This window comes from Gorilla gorilla, chromosome X, assembly GCF_029281585.2.
Source record: "Gorilla gorilla gorilla isolate KB3781 chromosome X, NHGRI_mGorGor1-v2.1_pri, whole genome shotgun sequence".
NCBI classification, from domain to species: Eukaryota; Metazoa; Chordata; class Mammalia; order Primates; family Hominidae; genus Gorilla; species Gorilla gorilla.
In genome coordinates this window covers 152,198,482-152,206,271 of record NC_073247.2, presented here as the reverse complement: position 1 = coordinate 152,206,271, position 7,790 = coordinate 152,198,482, and positions in this window count along the sequence as shown.

Genomic DNA, 7,790 nt, shown 5'->3' with positions numbered 1-7,790 from the left:
CATGATGGAGTCCTGATAATTTTGCGGCCCTGAAACTTTTTTGCAGGTTGGGGAGGGACCAACACTAGGTTTTACAACTGAGATCCCATCCTAGGGGCGGGGTGGGACCTGGGGGGAGGCAAGCATAATCTGAAATGGTTTCCTTTTAACTACTGGTGATCCACCATACACCAGCTTCCAATATTCTCAACTGAAACTCGGAACAGAAAGCGGCTTGTCTTCTAGGAGCGTCTCCCGAGAGCGGGCACACAGTAGTAGCTAATGCGCAGAGCCCGCGGCCGCGCACTTGTTGATCGCAGTGAGCGTCTGCTGAAAGTGTCTGCTGCCGCAGCCACGCGAGGCGGGGCTGGAAAGGCGCGGCCGCTGAAACCGACCAAAAACGGGGCACTTTTACCTTTGTGCACTGGGGCGGGAAGACATTTGAGCCTAGCTGAAATATTTACAAAACGAAAACCCTTCGGAAATCTCGATGATCCTATTAAAAATAAATGGTTACAGGGATCCCCAGCAGGAAACAAATACATTTCAACCCTGGTAGCTGAACCGCCGGAGTCAACATTCAGCGCTGGAAGATTTGGTATTAAAAAGTACTCCTTAGATTTTCAAAGATCTCCGAAACTCCTCCCAGGCGTTTTGTTTTTAACATGTCAACTCAGTCCACCTATTTGTTTTCCAGAGAAGGCTCCTTTTCATCCAGAGTCTCGAGCCCGCTTTCTACTCCATCCCTCCTCCCCACTTTCCTCCAGTCCCTGACCCTTGGCCATTCCACTGTGCCCCCCGAAGGGCCTTTAGTTTCGCGCCCAGCCACACGGCCCCAGTGTATCTGTTTGGGGCCTAGGAAGAAAACAAATAGAACCAGTGTTTTTTTACCCCCTCCTCAGCTGTTTGAGGTGATTTCCTTAATCCCTTTAATCCTGTTACCTCGCTATCCCAGAATAACTAAACTCAGCCTTTCCAATAAGCTTGGCCTGGTGCACTGTTTTTATCCTCATCCACTACTGACCACAGGTTTCTTTGCTTGAGGTCCGCTGGGACCCTAGGCGACAGTCTCCCGTAAATTGGTCCGAATTCCACATTTCCAGCCGGCTTCCTTTGTGTGGGCCAGTCATTCACCTGCGGGCCGGGGAGGGCCTGGTGGGGGGGTGGGCAGGGGGCTTTCTGAGGCTTCGGGGGTCGTGCCCGCTTTTTACACATCACTGCGGATCCTGGAGGCTAAACCCACTCCGCCTCTTCAAGAAAGGTCGGGTCTCCCTGGGAAGGCAGCACCAGCCCCCTAAGACATTTCCACTGCCAACCCTCACCCCCCGCATTCCATCCCCCACTGTGCAGCATGGGGTGGGAGGGGGCCGGCGTTGATTTACAGACCCATATGCTTTGCCCTCCACCCAGTCCTCCTCCTGGTCCTGCCGCGCGTCCAGGCTCGGGTTCGGGTTCAGTCTTAGCCTTGGTACCACTCCCCCTTCTCCCAATCCCAGGGCCACAGACCTCGCGCCCCTCCCGGCTGGTTGGTGCTTCAATCCTTGCTGCTGTGATTGGAGCAAACCTGCAAGCTGCCTGGTCAGTGAGCCTCATCTCCCCTGGCCCCTCAACCCGGGTGCTCCAAAAACCCAGGGGCGAGAGGAAACTCTTTTGTCCTATCTATCCCCCCATCATATTTTTACCGTGTTTGGCCTTCAATAAAATACCTGTCCGTAGGTTACTCTGGGTTTCCAATTGCTAGCAATTGTGGACTCAAATTTGGTCTGAAATGACTCCAGGAAAGGGAGGGTAAAAACAAGCAATTCGCCCCCACTGTGGGAGGCGGTGCCAACAGGGGAATAAACTCTGACACTGCTTCTTTCGAAGAGTCCATTGTGCTGCTGCCTTCTTAGAAGTGCCAGGGTCACCCTTTCAGTGTGTCTCACATATCGCTCACTCTCTCTCTAAACATCCATGGCTTTGTGCTTCACTTTGTCTGATTTCCAAATTGCCTTTAAGAGAAAAGATTTCATCAATCAGCACATTAGGAGGATTTAAATACAGATGAAAAATGATTTTTGTTTTCTTTCCTTCAGCAATAGGGAAGAGAACGGAACCGAACTAGAATGAAACTTTCATCTTCTAGGCCAGAGTTTTCAAAATGGGGCCCCTCCCCCACTCCTCCCTACTCACGTCTATCAGGGCAACCGAACCTTAATCCATTTTATAGATTGGGGTTCTGATAAGGTTTAATTTGTAATAAGGGTTCTGCTGCTTAAACAGCAACAATAATGAAATCTGGTCAAACTCCAATTCCTCCTCCCTCCTCTTCCTTGTTTTACATAGGAGGAAACTGGCCCCAAAAGGGGAAATGACGGTGCTCAAGGTTGCGTAGCTGGTTCTACCGCGGCGCAGTGGAACCACACTCCCAGGCCTGGGAGGGTACTCTCTCCTCTGCCGGCCACAAAACCAAGAGATAAACCAGTGAAATCACAGCCCCAGCTGCCCCTCAAAGCCATAATCCAGCGGGGCCTCTAGAGAAAGGCAATTCCTGACACAGAGACACCTACTAGCCACCTCTTCGTGAATGATGTGATGTGGAAAGCATCAAGTCCTTACCGAGGGAAAATGGCTAGTCCATTTTTTAGCTTCTATGATAGGTGCAGAACTACTTTTTGGTGGGAATTACCCTAGGTAGAGTTTTGCTTTCCTATCTTCTGACTATACAACTTCCTTCATTAATCCCCCTTCTAGAAATCTAGGAGTGGGTGAGGGTGGGGGCTGAAGAAGCGCATCCAAAATGCAGCCAAAGATTTATAACAAAGATACTCATCACAGCCCTTCTTATGCAAAAAAGTTCCAAACAGACCAAATGTCCAACAAATGGAGAAAGGTTAGGTAAAATGTTTTAAAAAGTCTGCTTTGCAGACATGAAAATCGTTTACAGAGAAATTTTTAATGACACAGGGAAAAGCTTAAAGCACAAAGTGTGAACAGCGAGATACACAGAACTATATTCAGTGTATATGACCTTGACTATTTAAAAATAAGTATATTCGACTGGAGAAACATGCAAAAATGCAGGGTAGTGTTATGAATGCTGGTTAGTCATCCTTCTCATACTTTCCAATTTTCTCTAATAGGATTGCATTCCTGTTATCACTAGAAAAGGCAGGTTTAAAATATATTCTCTCCCTATCACAAATACAAAATTGTGTCTCCTTGTGAAAGAGAAAAGTTCAAGCCTTTCCTTCAGCTGTTTTGGGATGGGGAGGGGGCAGGGAGCCCCAGGAGCAGTAATCCTCTAGCTTTTCTCCAGGTTGGGGCCTGCAGTTAACACAAGCAGGACAAGCACACCAGAGCAACCCCCTGCCAATTCCCCTCCTCAGTAAGCAGGAGCAGGATCAGATTAGTGAGCGGCTCCGTCATTCTTCAGACCCACTCACTGGAGAAAAAGACCTCCTTGGGAGCCAAGCTGAACAGCCTGGGCTGCGGGGAGCTGGGGCCGCTGAGGAACCAGAAGGCGCTTAAATGCAGGGGCCCAATCAAACCTCACTGCCCTCTTGAGAAGGGGGCAGAGAGCAAGCCCAGGGGTGGGTTCCCAGGTCAGGCAGAGGAGAGGTTAGGTGAGCACCAACCAGCTGAGTGGAATACATACAACATGCTGTGTCTCTCCTTTCCATTGTCACCATCCTCATCCACACCACCACTGTCATTTCTTGTTGGACCTCTGCCATGGCCTTCTTCTACCTGTTCTCACTGCTTCTACTCTGCCCGCTTCAACCCATTTTCCCTAGAACATTCACTCCACTTGCCCAACATAAATCCTTTCATTGTTACTTTTTAAAGAACTTTCTGGTGGCTTCCTATTGATTGCTCTTTAAAAAATATCCCAACTCTCAAAAGCATTGCCTGATCCAGCTCTTACCTACCTCTCTGGGTTCAACTCCTTGGACCTCTTAGTCTTCCTTCGCTCAACCTCAGCCAGGATTCCTTTTGAGAAATGTTTGTTGAATAAATAGATTATGGTTTGTGTTAGTTTCATATCTCAACACATTTTAAAGTCTAGTAATTGTCTTAAATAAAGATTATTATGCACAGTACATATTTTATTTTTTGCATCTGTAGGATTTCCCCCAAATCCACACATCAAGCACAGATTTCCTAACAATTACATCTATTGACAAAAAGGCACGGTTTCTTTCTTGCCTCAGGGCTTTTGAACTTGCTATTTCCTCTGCCTAGAATGTTCTTTTCCAAGCTTCCTTCTCAAATAGTCCAGTGTCCTTCTGAACATCCCAGTTCAAGCATCACTTTTTTTTTTCATAGAGATGGGGCCTCACTATGTTGTCCAGGGTGGTCTTGAACTCCTAGGCTCAAGCAATCCTTCTGCCTCAGCTGCACAAAGTGCTGAAATTACAGGTGTGAGCCACCACACTCAGCCACTTTTTCTTTTCTTATTTTTGGAGAGACAGAATCTTGCTATGTGGCTCAGGCTGGTCTCCACCTCTTGGCCTCAAGCAGTCCTCCAACCTCAGCCTTCCAAAGTTTTGGGATTACAGGAATGAGGCACGATGCCTGGCCCTAGCACCACTTCTTTTAGAGAGGTTTTCATGGTGCCCTTCTTCAGAATAGGATGGATCTCCTTGTTATAAGCTGTTATAGCTCTGGGTGCCTTTCCGACACTGATTCCAGTGATCATTTTAATTTATTTGTATGATTCTGCCTCTTGTCTGCTTTCTAGTCTATAAGCTCCATGAAGGCAAAGACCGTGTCTACTCTTCACCAATACTTAGCACAATGCCTATTTTATAGGAGGCTCTCAGAATATTCATGAGTGTTTATTGCATGTTTAGGAATGGGTGCCCTGGGGACTTAAAGCCAATAGGATCAGTGAAAATCAAGATTGAGTTTATAATTTTTTGTCTCCATCTCTTACCAGCTGTGGGCTCCTGAGGACATCACTTACTCTGAGCCTCAATTTGTTGAAATGTCAAGTGGGGACAACAATGTGTCCAGTTTATTGTTAAGGATTCAATAAAAAACGGTGCTTTGAGAGCTAAGCACAGTGCCTGGCACACATCGTGCAGTATGTGTTAGTTATTATTATCTTTGTAAATTTTTTTTTAAAAAAACTTTTTTTTAGGAACAGGATCTCGCTATGTTGCCAGCCTAGAGTGCAGTGACTATTCACAGGTTCCATCATAGTACACTGCAGCTTCAAACTCCTGGGCTCAAGCAATCCTCCTGCCTCAGCCTCCTGAGTAGCTGGGACCACAGGCACATGCCACCACAGTTGGCTTATGTAACCTATTATGATCACTTTCTCAATAGCCTCTGTTGACCTTTCAGAAAAGAGGGAGTGTTCTCTGGTCAGATTGTGTACTTCCCACCATGAGTGATGCTTCTCATTGCTGAGGCTAGTTCTTGATGAAGAAGAAGGCACCATCAGTCTTCACCATTAATAATGAAAAGAAAGCCATACGACACCAAAAGCATAAACAGACACACAAAAATAAATAAATTGAACTTCATAAAAATTAAAAATGTTTTGCTTCAAAGAACACCATCGAGAAAGTGAAAAGACAACCTGCAGAATTGAAAAAAATATATGCAAATCATATATCTGATCAGGGGTTTATGTCTAGACTATATTAAAAACTCTTGAAACTAAATAATACAAACACAACCCAGTTAAAAAATGGGCAGAGGACTTGAGTAGACACTTTTTCCCAGGGAAAATGTACAAATGGACAATAAGCCCATGAAAAGATGCTAAACATCATTAGTCATCAGGGAAATGCATATCAAAACCACAATGAGATACCACTCACAAATAACATGGTTATTACAGTAATAATTTAAAAGTAGACAATAACAAGTGTTGCCAAAGATGTGGGAAAATTGGAATCTTTATTCAGTGCTAGTGAGAGTGCAAAACTCTTTGAAACAAGTCCAGCTGTACCTTAAAAGGTTCAGCATTGATTTACCATATGACCCAGCAATTCCACTCTAAGGAATAACCAAGAAAAATGAAAACATATTTTCACGCAAAAATCTGTAAACTAATGTTAGTAACAGCACTATTCATAATAGCCCAAAAGTAGAAACAATCTAAATGTCGATTACATGATTAATAGGTAAATAAAATTCAATATATCCATACAATGAATAGTATTCTGCAATGAAAAGAAATTGAGTACTCATATATACAGGGGCTAGGATCCACACACATCTTTCTTTGTTCTGTCAGCTGAGAGGACCTGGAAGCAGAGACATCCCAGTTACAATGAGTACACCTAGTGCCCAGATCTTAGTTTCTAATATCATTCTTCAATAAAAGGAACCAGGGATCTTTGGGAAAATGACTGATTCTAGGACTGGGGCCAGAAATATACAAAATAAGCCTGTTGCGTCTTGCAGTGATGGAAAGTAAGGGAAGGAAAAAGAGAGAGACAGAGAGAGAGAGAGAAATAGGGAGAGGGAGAGAGAAGACACATAAACTACAATGATGCTCTGTGTCAAAGGAACACAGTAGCCAACTAAAATAGCTCCCAGTGACCAAATTGGAACAATTTGAGCAACAAAATGAATAAAGCAGTATCGGATTATAACCTCAAGTATTAAAAAATGCATGTATCCACACTGATATAAATAAATAAGTAAATAAATAAATGAGAGGAGAGGAAGAGAGAAATCTGTGCAGAAGAAGTCAAAATAATTTATGTAGATACTCTGGACTCAGGGTAGTGGAGCACAACTCCCTATGCCTTAAGTGTGGGCTGCTCATAGTGAGTACCTTCCAAAACTGTATGGAAAACAGGCAAAAAGAATAACTGCAGTGGAGAAACCTGACAAACCCTATCAAATCCAGATTATCAAGGTCAACATCAACAGTCATAAATCATGTTGATAGCATGTAGCCTTGATATGATGTGATGAGAATGGCACTTTACCTCTGCAGTCTTCCTCCCCAAAACAATAATCCCAGTTGAATCATAAGAAAAGCATAAGACAAATTCTAATTGAGGGACATTCTACAAAACACCTGACCAGAAATCCTCAAAACTGTCAAGGTCATCAAAAAACAACAAAAGGCTAAGAAATAGCCACGAGTAGCCTAAGCAGACATGACTACTATTGTAATGTAAATGTATTATGGTATTCTGATAGGATCCTGGAAAAGAAAAAGGACTTTAGGGAAAACCTGAGGAAATCTGAATAAAGTATGGAGTTTATACAATAATAACACATCAGTATTGGTTCATTAATTATAACAAATGTACCACACTAACGTAAGATGTTAATTATAAGGGAAATGGGATATGGCATTATATGGGAACTCTCTGTACAATCTTCCCAATTTTTCTGTAATCCAAAACTGTTCTGAAAGGTAAAGTTTTTTCTTTATTTTTTTGAGACAGGATCTCCTTCTGTCACCCAGGGCGGAGGGCAGCGGCACGATCTCGGATCACTGTAACCTCCACCTCGCGGGTTCGAACAATTCTCCTGTCTCAGCCTGCCCGGTAGCTGAGACTAAAGGCATGCGCCACCACACCCAGCTAATTTTTGTATTTTTAGTAGATACGGGTTTTCGCCATGTTGGCCAGGCTGGTCTCGAATTCCTGGCCTCAAGTGATCTGCCCACCTCGCTCTCCCAAAGTGCTGGGATTACAGGTGTGAGCCACCATGGCCAGTCAAGTTGTTTTTTTGAAAAATAAATGATGAACATCAATGAACCTTGAAAACATTAACAAGTGAAAGAAGCCAACTGTAAAAGATTATATATTGTATGATTCAATTTGTATAAATATCCAGAAAAGGCACATCTA